The sequence below is a fragment of the Tamandua tetradactyla genome, chromosome 3, assembly GCF_023851605.1.
Source record: "Tamandua tetradactyla isolate mTamTet1 chromosome 3, mTamTet1.pri, whole genome shotgun sequence".
Lineage (NCBI taxonomy): Eukaryota > Metazoa > Chordata > Mammalia > Pilosa > Myrmecophagidae > Tamandua > Tamandua tetradactyla.
In genome coordinates this window covers 41,486,741-41,501,934 of record NC_135329.1, presented here as the reverse complement: position 1 = coordinate 41,501,934, position 15,194 = coordinate 41,486,741, and the positions used below count along the sequence as shown (strand labels likewise).

The 15,194-nt window shown below is 38.0% G+C and overlaps 1 protein-coding gene and 1 long non-coding RNA gene across 2 annotated transcripts in view; both read left to right on the top strand.

The window, feature by feature from the left end:
• Positions 1–15,194, top strand: part of DLGAP2 (DLG associated protein 2) — a 1,049,558-nt gene that overhangs the window by 311,652 nt on the left and 722,712 nt on the right. The window lies entirely within an intron of this gene.
• Positions 11,975–15,194, top strand: part of LOC143677252 (uncharacterized) — a 30,788-nt gene continuing 27,568 nt past the window's right edge. Inside the window, exon 1 of the long non-coding RNA XR_013172477.1 lies at positions 11,975–12,187. This is a non-coding gene — a long non-coding RNA (uncharacterized LOC143677252). The remainder of the gene's footprint in view (positions 12,188–15,194) is intronic.

Sequence of the window (15,194 nt, the reverse complement as noted above, 5' to 3'; positions counted from 1 at the left end):
CATCTTCTGAGCCATTAGTGAGTCATGATCACTTTGCTAGTGGAAGGTCTTACCTCGGTGTTGATGCCTGTTGACTGATCATTCTAGGCTGGTGGTTGGTGAAGGTTGGAGCAGCTGTGAAAAATTTCTTAAAATAAGACAGTGATGAAGTTGGAGGCATTGAATGACTGTTTCTTTCACAAAAGATTTCTCTGTAGCCTGGGATGCTGTTTGATAACATTTTACTTTTGGTAGAACTTCTTTCAAAATTGGAGTCAATCCTCTCAAACTCTGCTGCTGTTTTATTAACTAAATTTATGTAATATTCTAAATCTTTTGTTGTCATTTCAACAGTATTCATAGTACCTTCACCAGGAATGGATTCCATTTCAAGAAACCACTTTCTTTGTTCATCCATAAGAAGCAATTCTTCATCCATTTTATCATGTTTATGAGATTGTAGCAATTCAACCATGTAGCAACATGTATCATGTTTTATCAACCATTTAATAATGTCTCAAGTTTTATCATGACATTGCAGCAGTTCAATCACATCTTCAGGGTCCACTTCTAATTATAATTATTTTGCTATTTCCACCACATCTACAGTTACTTCCTCCACTGAAGTCAGGAATCCTTCAGTCATCCATAAGGGTTGGAATCAACTTCTTCCAAACTCCTGTTCACATTGACATTTTGTCTTCCTCCATGAATGATGAATGTCCTCTGTATTAGTTGGAAAAACAGAACCAACAGGAGATATCTGTAACATTGGATTTATAAAATTGTCTCATGCAACTGTGGGGACATAAGAGTCCAAAATCTGTAGGGTAGGCAGGTCCAATGAAGGTCCTCAATGAACTCATAGGAGAGGCTTGCTGGGTGAAGTAGAAAGAGAGATTGTCTCTTCTGAATTCTACTTAAAAACCTTCAGTTGATTTAATTAAGTGTCGCTCATTGCAGAAGACACTCCATTTAGCTGAATGAAGAGGTATTCAGCTGTGGAAGCAACCAATGTGCTCATGATTTAAGTCCATGAATTGTCCTCACAGTAACAGAGAGACTAGTGCTTGCTTGACTAGACAACCGGGCACCATAACCTGGCCAAGATGACACATGAACCTGACCATCTCACCCCTTATTGTCTTGGCAGCTATACACATCACCTAAAACCATACTTAATCTTTAACTATTATACAATAACACACACATTTTTTCCTCATCTAACAATTCACCGTCCTGTATACAACTAGAAATGCATTAAATCTCTCCAGAGTAGGGTGTAAGTCCTTGGGTAATATTCACTCTTAAACTTGATATCCTACAACTTAAATACTATAATAGGAACAAGACAACTTATGTCATATGTTTAAGGGGATAAAATAAAGAGGAAAACAGATATATTTGATTTATGTATAAATGCATAGATACTAATTACAAAGCAAGGAAAAAATATTCATACCATTACAGTGCTCATTTCTGTAATTGATCATGTAGCCATAGTTTATATTTACCACTACCTGCTGCCACTACCCATTCCATGTTCCCTTTATCCTCAGTAAGTATCTCAGCTGGCTGTGGGTCTTTGTCTGGTGGGGTGACCCAAACCTTCATTCCTGAAGTTTCTGAGCCATTGGTAGTCTTCCCTGGATTGGATTGTTGCAGTTTTCCATGGACTTTAATCACAGGCAAGGTAGTACTAAGAGACACCCTAGGAGATCTCCTATAGTCCAGGAAAACTCATCTTTACCCCCGTTGTGTATTTGCAATCGTATTTTCTCATGACAGTCAGGGTCAATTACTCAATCCAGGAAAATAATCCCCTTATTTGCCTGTTGATCCAGGAGCATCAGTAGCCCAAAGTGACCAGGTGGTAGTCTTAGATTCCAGTTCAATGGAAACATTGTTTTTTTCTCCTGGGGGAATCACTCCTCCTTATAGAACTAAAACATGTAGACCAGCAGAGCTCAAGGTTGCTAGGACAGGAAGCAAAAATTTTCCTACTGGATCACCAGGGGAATAGTGAGTGGTGCCACTCCCATTTCCACCCCTTATTTCCTAGACCCATGAACCCTGGCTAGGGAAGAAATAGCACCATAGATTGGTCGCTGATTCAGAGCCTACACAACCTCCTGGAGAACATTGCCCCAGCCCTGAAAGGTATTGCCACCTAGTTGGCATGGTAATTGGGTTTTTAAAAGACCATTCTACTGTTCTATCAGCTCAGCTGCCTCTGGATGGTGGGGACCATGGTAAGACCAGAGAATTCAATGAGCACGTAACCATTTCCACATTTCATTTTCTGTGAAGTGGGTTCCTTGATCAGAAGCAATGCTGTGTGGAATACCATGATGATAGATAAAGGCATTCTGTAAGTCTATGGATGGTAGTTTTGGCAGAAGCCTTGCATGCAGGGAAGGCAAATCCATATCTGGAGTATGTGTCTATTCCCATTAGAACAAATTGCTACCCCTTCCATGATGGAAGTGGTCCAGTGTCATCAACCTGCCAGCATGTAGCAGACTGATCACCTTGGGGAATGATGCTATATTGGAGGCTGAGTATGGGTCTCTGCTGCTGACAGATGGGGCACTCAGTAGTGGCCGTAGCAAGGTTAGCCTTGGTGAGTGGAAGTCCATGTTGCTGAGTCCAAGCATAACCTCCATCCCTACCACCATGCCCACTTTTTTCATGAGCCCACTGGGCAATGACATGAATTGCTGCGGAAGGAGGTCGACTGGTATGCACAGAACCACAGAAGACTGGTGTCATCTTATCCACTTGATTATTAAAACCTTCCCCTGCTGAAGTTACCCTCTGGTGTGCATTCACATGGGACACAAATATCTTCATGCTTTTTGTCCATTCAGAAAGGTCTCTCCACAAACCTCTTCTCCAGGCTTCTTTGTCACCAGTCTTCCAATCATGCTCCTTCCAAGCCCTGACCATTCAGCCAAACCATTAGCAATAGCCCATGAGTCAGTAGACAAACACACCCCTGGCCAGTTCTCCTTCAAAGTGAACAACCATGTGCACAGCTCTAAGTTACGCTTGTTGGGAGAATTTGCCCTCACCATTGTCTTTAGAGACATCCCAGGAAGGAACTGCAGTGCTTTAGCTACTTTTGGGTGGTAACTGCATATTTTGCAGAACCATCTGTGAACCAGGCCTCAGTTTTCTCTTCTTCAGTCAAATGACTATATGGAACTCTCTAAGAGACCATAGCTCTGGTCTGGGAAAGAGAAGGTAATGTGGCAAGAGTGGGGACTATGTGTATTTGGGCCATTTCCTCATGTAACTTGTGCCTTCAGGACCTGCTCTGGCCTTATCTCTTATATACTATTTCCATTTTATGATGACATGCTGCTGCACATGCCCAACTTTATGGCTTGGTGGGTCAGACAACACAAAGCTCATAATAGGCAACTCAGGTCTCAGGGTAACTTGCTGTCCCATGGTTAAACATCAGTCTCTACTAAGGCCCAGTAGCAGGCCAAAAGCTGTTTCTCAAAAGGAGCATAGTTATATGCGGGGGATGGCAAAGCCTTACTCCAAAATCCTAATGGCCTGCATTGTGATTCTCTTACAAGGTCCTGTCAAAGGCTCCTATTTGCCACTGACACTTCCAGCACCATTGGATCTGCTGGATAGTAATAGTCCAAGAGCAAAGCAGCTTGTACAGCAGCTTGGACCTATTATAGAACCTCCTCTTTTTCAGATATCCATTCAAAACTAGCTGTTTTTCTGGTCACTCAATAAATGGACCAGAGTAGCATACCCAAGGAGGAATATGTTGTCTCCAAAATTCAACTAGGCATTGCGCCTCTTTTGTGGTTGTAGGAGGGGCCAGATGCAACAGTTTATCCTTCATCTTAGAAGGGATGTCTTGACATGCCCCACACCACTGGATGCCTAGAAATTTCATTGAGGTGGAAGGCGTCCTGTATTTTTGTTGGATTTATCTCTCATCCTCTGACATGCACATGCCTTACCAATCTAGAGTGGTTGCTATTTCTTGCTCACTAGGTCTAATCAACAGGATATCATCAATATAATGGACCAATGTGATGTCTTATGGGAGGGCGAAATGAGCAAGGTCCCTGCATACAAGATTATTACATAGGGCTGGAAAGTTAATATATCCCTGAAGTAGGACAGTAAAACTATATTGCTAGCATTGCTGTATCTCCAATGACCTCTGGCTGTGTAGGCTCTGTTGGTTCTGAAGCTTTTTCCAAAGTGGTTCTCTCTTAAAGGTCTCCAGTAAGAAACCCCACCTAGAATGGGTGGAGACACATCTCCCATGAAAATCATCTAAGGAAAAGTTACCACCTACAATTGGATAGATCACATTTCTATGGAAATAATAAAAAAGATTCCACCCAGCAATATTGAATAAGGATCAAAGGACGTGGCTTTTCTGAGGTGTATAATAACTTCAACAGCGCATTCCACCCTTTGGACCCCAAAACAGCATCTTCTTTCTAAATGCAAAATGCATTCATTCTCTAGCAATATCTGAAAGCCTTTAAACCACTTCAGTAGCAATACAAATACAATACAAGTCAAAAACAGTACAAAATCTTCAGCAAAGCCAGCTGAAAGCATGGTTTGTCCTAAGGCAAAATTCCCCTCTGGCTCTGGACCTGTAAAAACTCAGAACATATTATCCGTTGCCAGCAAACAAATGAGAAACAGTCCTAGGATAGATGTTCCCATATCCATAGGGAGAAATCAGAAGGAACATAGGGTTCACTGGACCCAAACAGTTTTGAAAACCGGCAGGGCAAATTCCATCAGATTTCAAAGTCTGAGAGTCATTTATCCTCAGGGCTTCAGAAAGCAGCAGCCCCCCACCCCCTTTCCAAGGGCCTAGGCAGTGGTCCACCTCTCTCTGAATGCAAAATTTGGGGGACATTGGGGAGACCACCTTTTTCTCAGCTCCACCCTCTCCAAGCATCAGGGCTGCAGCCAGACAACCTGCCATCTCTGGGACACATGCTTAACCCCTCCAGAACAATGTGGTGGTAGCAGTGCTCTCCCCAATCCCCAGAGAGAATGTGCTCTACCCTCTCAAAGGCCTGGGGTACAACACTTCCACTGAATTAGCAAGATGGATGACCCACCCATCCATTGGGGCAAACTCACCCTCTCCAAGTGCATGGGTGAGTCCATTCGCCTGGGAGGTTTCTTAGCTTCAGATCATACCTTCCATGATTCTGCCTTTGAAGTTGTTTTTACTTCAGTTTGTCCCTTTTCTGTCCCTTTCATCCCATCCTGTTAGTGGTTTTGTTTATACAGATCCCACAACACTTGTGTTGGTTTTCTATGAAATATGCTAGGATCATAATCATTAGATAATAGAACTTTCCACAAATCCTTCCTGGATAACTTCATCTCCAATGCTGGCTTTTTTTTTTTAATGGCTAACTGCTTCCAAGTTTGGTTAAGTCCTCACATGGGCACTATTCTCTGGGATCTCCCTTTCTGGAAGCTCAGAATTTTCCAGAATATCAATTTCTCATTCGTTTGTACCCGAGAGTCTAGTTCTCACATTATCTCTTTCCTGTCACATTTCATTATAAACTGCAAGGAGAAACCAGGCTGCACTTTCCACATTTAATTTGGAAATTTCTTCTGCTAAATATCCAAATTCATAGCTTTTAAAATCTGTCTTCCATTCAAAGCCAGTCAGTTTTGCCAGATTTTTTGCCACTTTAAAATAAGGATAACCTTTCTTCCTGTTTGCAATAATACATACATAATTTCTGTCTAAGGTCTTATCGGAAGTGTCTTTAGAGTTCACATTTCTCTTCCAATAGTCTCTTCAAAGCATTCTAGGCTTTCTTTTCAAGTATACTGCAGTTCTTGGAGAATCTTCCCCTTATCCACAGTTCTAGTTTGCTAGCTGCTGGAATGCAATATACCAGAAATGGAATCGCTTTTCAAAAGGGAACTTTAACAAGTTGCTAGTTTACAGTTCTAAGGCTGAGAAAATGTCCCAATTAAAAGAAGTCTATAGAAATGTCCAATTTAAGGCATCTGGGGAAAGATACCTTGGTTCAAATAGGTTGATGATGTTCAACATTTCTCTCTCAGCTGGAAGGGCACATGGTGAACATGGTGGCGTCTGCTGGCTTTCTTGTGGCTCTACCAAAAAAGGGACTGTCTACAAAATATTTCTTCTTTTAAAGCATTCCAGTAAGCAACTCCAACTTCAGTGGGTGGAGACACACCTCCATGGAAATAATCTAATCAAAAGTTACCACCCACAATTGGGTGGATGCTCCCACTCAGCAATATTGAATGAAGATCAAAGGGCATGGCTTTTCTGGGGTCCACCACAGATTCAGACCAGCACATCCACTTAAAAAGCCATTGCAATATTTTTGGTATTTGTAAACTGAAGCACCCTACTTTTCTGTTTCCAAAATCTGTTTTAGTTTGTTAAAGCTGCCAGAATGCAACATACCAGAAACAGAATGGCTTTTTAAAAGGGGAATTTATTAAGTTGCAGATTTACAGTTCTAAGGCCGTGAAAATGTCCAAATTAAAGCAAGCCTATAAAAATGTCCAAACTAAGGCATCCAGAAAAAGGCATTTTGGCTCAAGATGGCTAATGATGTTTGAGATTTCTCTTTCAGCTGGAAAGGCACATGGCAATGTCTGCTAGCTTTCTCTCCAGTCTTTTTCAACCACTTCACCAGGGATATTTTCTTTCTGTATCTCTGGCTATGTGGGCTCTGTTGGCTCTGAAGCTTTTCCCAAAATGATTCACTCTTATAGGGCTCTAGTAAGCAATCATACATTGAATGAGTGGAGACATACCTCCCTGGCATATCCTCAATATCACCTAGAATGGTGAATACTTTCCTGGAGGTTTCCAATTCACTTTTCCCAGATCCATTAATGGAACCACTATCCATAGCAGTTATAGCCTTAGGAAATGTATTTCTTAAATAATAAGACTTGAAAGTTGAAATGGCTCCTTGGTCCATTGACTGCAGAATGGATGTTGTGTTATCAGGCATAAAAACATTAATCTCATTGTTCATCTCCATCAGAGCATTTGGGTGACAGGGTACATTGTTAATGAGAAGTCATATTTTGAAAGGAATCTTTTTTTTTTTTTATGAGTAGTAGGTCTCAACAGTGGGCTTAAAATATTCAGTAAACTATGCTGTAAACAGATGTGCTTTCATTTCAGGCCTTGTTATTCCATTTATAGAGCACAAGGAGATTTGATTTAGCATAATTCTTAAGGGCCCTAGGATTTTCAGAATGGTAAATGGCAACAACTTAATGTCACCAACTGCATTAGCCCTAACAAGAGGATCCGCCTGTTCAATGGAGTTTTAAACCAGACATTTACATCTCTCTAGTTAGGAAATTCCTACATGGCATCTCCTTCCAATAGACAGCTGTTTTGTCTTCATTGAAAATCAGTTGTTTAGTGTAGCAGCTTTCATCAATTTTCTTGGCTAGGTTATCTAGATAACTTGCTGCAGCTTCTACATTAGCACTTGCTGCTTCTCCTTGTACTTTGATGTTATAGAGATGGCTTCTTTCTTTAAACCTCATGAATCAAACTCTGTTAGCTTCACCCTTATCTTATGCAGTTTCCTCATCTCTCTTGGCCTTCAAAGAATTGAATAGAGATAGGGTCTTGTTCTAGATTAAGCTTTGGCTTAAGGAAATGTGGCTGGTTTGATCTTCTCTCCAGACTACTCAAACTTTCTCCATATCCACAATAAGGCTGTTTTGCTTTCTTATCATTCATGTGTTTAGTGGAGTTACACTTTTAGATTCCTTCAAGAACTTTTCCTTTGCATTCACAGCTTGGTTAACTGTTTGCTATAAGAGGTGTAGCTTTTGGCCTGTCTTAGCTTTTTTTTTTTTTTTTTTTTTTTTTTTGCCATGGGTAAGGACCAGAAATCAAACCTGGGTCTCTGGCGTGGCAGGAAAGAACTCTGCCTACTGAGCCACCATGGCCCTCCCATGTCTTAGCTTTTGACATGCCCTCCTCATCATGCTTAATCATTTCTAGCTTTTGATTTCAAGTGAGAGCTGTGTGATTCTTCCTTTCTCTTGAACACTGAGAGACTATTGTAGGCTTATTAGTTGGCCTAATTTAAATAGCGTTGTGTCTCAGCAAGTAGGGAGGCCAACTGTTAGCTGTTTGGGCCAATCAGCTTATTCATTCCTTTTTATTGTTGAGTGATATTCACAATTTTCACCCATTATGTTTGTGTCATAATATTTGATACCTGCTCTCCCTGGAACTATGGCTACCTATGTGACACCTAAGACTCAGAGTTGGAGTTGCACTGCTCTGAAAGTCACCATTGCTATATGCAACAAATGCTAAAGAAACCAAAAAGAGATCAGGCTTCAGTTAGAGATAAGAATGAAGCCAGTCTCTTTGGGACTAAGGTAAATCAGAATATAGGATATGGATAACATTGTTGGTATTTTAGACTTCACCTACTATATAAGACCAAAGGAAGAGAGGTTTAGGTTATGCAAAAACCTAAATTTTCCATAGCACATAAATCTAACTCAACCTGTCTGGATAGCTCATTTAAATAACCCAAAAACATGGAGCCCAGAATGGGGATGAGAAATAGTAATTCTGTATAGCTTAATGTAATAACCGTATACATCCCAGAGTATATTGAGCAGATAATTGAAAAGTATTGGCAATGTCCCTTGAGGGACAAGAGAAAAAAATATGGAACTATTAAGCTTTATAACTGGGAAAACCCCTGCTACTGTCTCAAACATAAGGGACTCCCAGTTAAATAGGCTAGGTCCTTGATCTTGACGCTTGCTCTTGTGAAGCCTATTTCTGTGCAGAGAAGCGAAGTCTACCTATAGTTTTGCCTAAGAGTTACTTCCAGATAATCTGTTTCGTTGCTCAGATATGGCCTTTCTCTGAATCTCTGGATTTCTCTCTCTGAAGTCCAGAAGGACCAGCCTCTCCAAGAGTGCAGCTAGTTCCATACCTCTACCCCATATTATCAACACCCCTTTCCAACATGGAAATGTTAGAATGGATGGTTGTAGCCCAAATACTGCTACAGAAGGATGAGAGGAAAAAGAGGAGTTAGAGAATATAGGAATTAACAAATGAGTATGACTGCTCAATCCTTATAGTGATATGTCTTTCAGTCTTCAGTGTCTTGGAACAGATAGAAGGAAAAAAACTAAAATTGTGGAACTTTAACCCATACCAAGCTCTGAAATCTGTTCTATAACTACTTGTTACAATGTACTTAGAAATTTATTGCTTTCTTATATATGTATGTTATACAATAAAAAATATTATAAAAAATATATTAGCTACCTGGGTGCCCAAGTCCTCCAGCCCATGGGGATCAATCTTCTAAAGTATTAATATGAAATTGACTTAGACTCTCCCTGCCCCCATCCCACATATTGGGACTCCCCTGCTTTTTATCTCCCAGGTGGAAATTTTCAGGTGCCTTATGTTTGTCCTTGTCATCTCTTGCTCATATATATCCATCCCACTGCTGGTACCCTGTTATATATCCTTTCTCTTTTACTAATCATCCTCTTTGCAAAAGATTCTGAAACTTACCCAAATAGATTATAAATATACATACTTATGCCTTTCAGGAATATTTGTATTTTAACGTGTCTGCAAGCCAAAGAACAATTCTCTGAATGTAGGATTTCAGATGCCAGATAAGCAAGTTGATTGACTGTTTTGTTTGCATGTTAGAATTCTTTCTGGTGCCTTAGAGAATGCACACACCAGTCATTTGGCAGTTTATCCCAACTACTTACAGACCGAGCTCTGATCCTTGACTCCTGGTTGATAACTTTTTCCCCATTAACAGATAAATTTAGAGTATACTTATTATAGAATCTATAAGCTTTATTTACTTATATCCTCTAATGTTCATATTTAAGGTCAGATGTACTTGAACTCATCAGGGATTTCACTGATGCCACTGTCATAGTTTTAGGATTAAACTAGTGTTTTTTTTTTTAGAAATCACTGCTGAACTACACTGCACAGTCATAAGCAATTAGTATTGTGGAGTTTGGGGAATTCACTAGAAATTGGTTTGACCTAAACCTCCCTGTAATGATTTTTAACAATAGTATGATTCAGAGGAGTTTTCCAAAAGACTCTGAGTCCTTCCAGGACAGCAATCATATCTAAATTGTCCAGGTCCCACACCTGTGCTACTTCTTAGTACATAGCAGGCACACATAAATTTGGGAGGAATATATATATATTGCCTTTTATAATGCATTTACATATAGGCTGAAGCTCTCTTTCTGTAAGAGACAGCATAATCCATCACCAAATGATAGTTTGGGCACTAGAGAGAGCCAGAATACTTAAAAGCTCAGAATATTTCACTTTGTGGGTAGTGAAGAAAAGTCCCCAAAGTGTCATTTGAATTATCTGTATGAACAGACTAAAAATGTCATTCTATTTCTGTTTATAGACTACGAGTTTATTCTACATTTGAGTGCATTTTGCTTTAATGACTTAGGTAATAGAACATCTAAAGCATATCAGAAGATGATAATATCAGAAGCAGCAGCAGCTGGTTTCATGTGAATTGTAGCACATATTTAGTACCTGAAATAGATATTTGTGAACTTATCTATCAAGGTGCCAAAGTAAATTCTAATGCTATTTTGTTCAGTATAATAATCTCAAAGTCCATAAATTTATCTGTGGTCCAATAAATGAATTAGGAGTTCATAAATTTAAAGTATTTTTATTGCCTTAGATACACTGTTATTTGGTTGATGGGAAAAAATGTCCAGAGTGTACTGTATAAATCAACTCTTTGGTAGAGAGTACGTGAATGAGATTGGGAAGTTGATTGGGATATAAAGACTAATACACTTATATGAAGTACTTTTATTTTATTTATTACTTTTTTTTTTTTTTTTTGCACATGAACAGGCACCAGAAATTGAACCCGGATCTCTGGCATGGCAGGCGAGAGCTCTGCTGCTGAGCCACTCTGGCCTGCCCTTATTACTTTTTATTTTATCCATGTGCAGTTTGATAGAAACATTTCTTGTTGAGTATCAATTAAATTTTATTGTAATTTTATATTTAAATGTTTTACTTCTTCAAAGGTGTTACTAACAATGATGCATATATCACTTAATTGAAAACCAGTTCCCACTATGTTTAATCGCTTTTCTTTTATAGAGTGCTTTGGGAGATTGTAGTATTTCCATTGTGTATACGTGTAATTCTTTCTAAAAGAATTTGTAATGCTAATATAAGCAATACACTGCTTCAGTTACAAAAATAATCCCCCTTTTGTCTGCTAAAAGTAATGGCTTACATATATTTCTGTTTAAGATCTAAAATGACTAACACAACAGAAACCAATACTGGAAATGACTCAGCACTAGCTGTTTACAAATAGTAATTGTTTCAGTTAGAAAAATACTCAAATAAGTCACTTTTATAAATGTATGAGTGATTTGTCGTAAGTAGATTTGCCCTGATTTGACTATGTCATGATAAGAAATCTTCAAGACCTTTATATTTCAGGGCGATAGCAATACAAATAGAAATATTGGCAAGCAGCAAACAATATGTGTTCCTCCTTGGAGATTTGAAGTTATTACTTCAGATGTGGGCTAGAGTATACAGAAGACAAACAAAATGTCTGATTTTTTTTTCCATCTGCTGTAGTCCAGAGGGAGACCAAGCAGATGCTCAGGACCCAATATCTCTTGTCAGTTAAATCCCTGCAATTAGACTCAGGAGAAAAACCACTAGCCTGGACAACCACATAATCATTTAAGAAATTTACTTAATGTGTGTTATAAGTTCTTCAGGCTCAGTGAAGCGTGTCATCCTATTCCTCTCGACTCAGCCTCTGGCAGAGTGCTAATAGGAAGGGCAGAAATCTCTGGGGTTACTGAACTATTCTTTAGTGATAATAAGTTATTTTTCATTTGAATGTGACAGGGAAGACCATGTGGGAAAGGAGCCTCTGGGCCGCTTCTCCAGAAAACTCCAGGTTGGGTTTTGGAGGGACCATTTTTGTTGTTTTGCGCAGTCCAGAGCACTTCTTGGATGTTCCAATTATCACCATGGGAACAGAAAAGAAACTCTGATTGAGGTAGAGAATCATGTTTCCTCAGTGTGGGATGTTGCTTTGTCTAGCAGCAAGCCAAGACTGCATTTTCTGGGGTATGCTTGTTCCACTGCTAAAGGACTATTCTACAGGGATCTAAGTGACAGGAAATACAGGTTTATTCATACCCATAAATTTTATACTATCACATTAACGAAATGCCTTTTGTGAATGAGTCTGTTGGTTCTTAATAATTTCCCTAAAGATAGAATGACATGCTTAATCATAACTAAATATAGATGGGTGTTGGCAGAGCATTTAGTCAGTTCAGTAGTTTTCTGAAAACAACCTGAACTTTAAAAGATCCAATGAACTGAATCTCCACAAGTTAATTGCATCCCGTATAGGAGTATTATTTACTTTAATATTCAGTCCTCCCTCCTATGTGGATTGTTAGCACAGTTTACAACAAAATAAAGCAAATCATAAGTGTGAGTTAACTGCACTTAGCAGATATCTACCTATAACTTAACAGAGTTGATTTTCTTTTTAAATAAGCATCCCAGAACTTACATGTATATATTAGAGCTTTACATCTTCACATGAGTTGTATCAGTTAACACCATTTCCAGAATTTCTCTTTGGAACTCCCATCATAAACCTGAATATTGTTCTTTGCCACTTCGTTAGATGTTGTTGGTAGCTTTAATTAATTAATCAGTCCATCAGATAAGCAATTAATTAACTTTGCTCATAGCCAAAGTCAATTAGAACTAAATCTTGTGAGTTCATTATGTAAGTTAAGTAGACAACTTTGTTCAATAAACATGCATATTAGTAAATTAACAAGGTTTGATTTCTGATTTAAAATGGCACGCAGTTAGCCATCTGATACATATTCTCCCAACTCCTCATTTTTAAAACATGGAAATACAAAATGATATGTAAATGCAAACCATTGAAAACTAGAATTTTTTTAGTAAATTAACTGACAAAGCAATAGTGGATGAAGGTGAATTGTGAAATTAAATCAGTACTCCACCCATGAAGAACCTCAAGAAAACAGCCAAACAACTGACCTCAGAGATGATGTCTCACTCTCACAGCCCACCTCCTAATTCAGAGACCTAAAGAATGTCTTAGCATATGCAAAACTAGGACATTTTCTTTCTCTTGCCTTGCTAATAGCTTTGAGGTCAGCCTAAATGCTGTTCCTCCCCCACATCATTATCTCTGTTTGAATAGCCATGAAATAATATAACTACAAAACGGGTAGGAAGTGGGAAAAGAGGCTGCAAGTGAGTTATTTGATTCCTTTCTTATTGATTATGCATTGGTGGGCCACTGATTTTATTGTTTAGTTCAGTTTCATCTCCTACTGCTTGGGCAGTAAGTTGGCTGTCAGTTTTAGTTGTGTGTAGGTTAAGTTTTCATGTTTCTGTGCTTTCTAATATTTTATCTTGATGGATTGACCCTTTTACAATTATAAAATGTCCTTTTTTGTATCTGGTAAAATTTTTTGTCTTGAAGTCCATTTTGTCTGTTATTGAGAGATTTGTTCTAGCTCTCTTTTGGATGTTGTTTGCATATTATGTATTTTTAAATTCATTTACTTTCAAATTGTTTATATCATTGAATCTAAAGTGTGTCACTTGTAGACAGCATGTAGTGGGATCATGTAATTATCCATTCTGCTGGTCTCTCCTTGCATACAATGTAATTACTGATGAGGTAGAATTTACATCCATAATTTTATAATTTATTTTCTATGTTTTATGTCTTTCTGTTTTCTATTTGTATATTACTTTCTTGTTTTACATTAAATAGATATTTTCTAATGTGCCATTTTAATACCCTTGTCATTTCTTTTCAGTATTTTTAGTTATTTCCTTTGTGGTTTCCTTAGGAATTACAATGAATATCTTACTTCATAAAATCTAGTTTGGAATAATACTAGTTTAATTCAGTAGTGCACAGAATGTATCTCCAGTCCCTCCCCCAACTTTTGCATTGTTATTTTCACAAAAAAATACATCTTTGCATATTGTGTGCTCACAGTACAGATTTATAATCATTGCTTTATGAAGGTGTTTTTAAATCAAATAAAAGAAAAGAGTTACAAAAGTATATTTAGAATGCTTTTTGTATTTACTTATGTAGTTACCTTTACCAGTTCCCTCTATTTCTTCATGTGGAATCAAGTTACTATTTATTTCCTTTTCATTTCTACTTGGAGGACTCCTTTCAGCATTTCTTTACAGGGTAAAGGTCTGCTGGTACTGGATTATTTCTGTTTTTGTTTATTTTGGAATGTTTTAATTTTTCCTTAAGTTTTGAAAGCTAGTTTTATGGGATATAGAATTCTTGTTTGACAGCCTTTTCATGTTAGCACTTTTAATATGTACTTTTTTGCATCCATGGATCCTAAGGAGAAATACGCTGCTAGTCTTATTGAAAATCTCTTTTGCTTCTCTGATGAAGAGATGAATTGCTTCTCTCTTGCTATTTTCAAAATTTTTTCTTGGTCTTTCATCAGTTTGACTATGATTTGTCTAGGTGTGGATCTCTTAGAATTTATCCAATATGGAGGTTTTTGAGGTTCTTGAGCTTCTTGGGTGGATAGTTGAATATTTCTCAAATTAGGGAAGTTTTTGGCCAGTATTTCTTCAAATATTCTTTCTGACATTTTTTCTCTTTTCTTCTCCTTTTACTGTTCCCATTATATGTATATATTGGTAAGCTTGATGGTCTCTAACATTTCCTGAAGCTCTGTTCATTTGTCTTCATTACTTATCCTTTCTTTCCCTCAGATAAGTCAGAATCTCAACTGACTTATCTTCAAGTTTGCTGATTCTTTCTTCTCTCTATTCACATATGCTGTTGAACCCCTATATTGATTTTTTGTTTCAGTTATTGTACTTTCCAATTCCATAATTTTCATTTGGCTTTTTTTTAAATTTATGCTTTATGTCATTTTATTGATAGTTTATATTTTATGAGATATTGTTGTCAAACTTTCCTTTAATTGTTGAACATTTTAAATAGCTGATTTAAAGTTTTTGTCTAGTAAATTCAATATCTAGCTTGCCTTCAATATCTGGTTTCAATTGCCTGTCTTTTCCT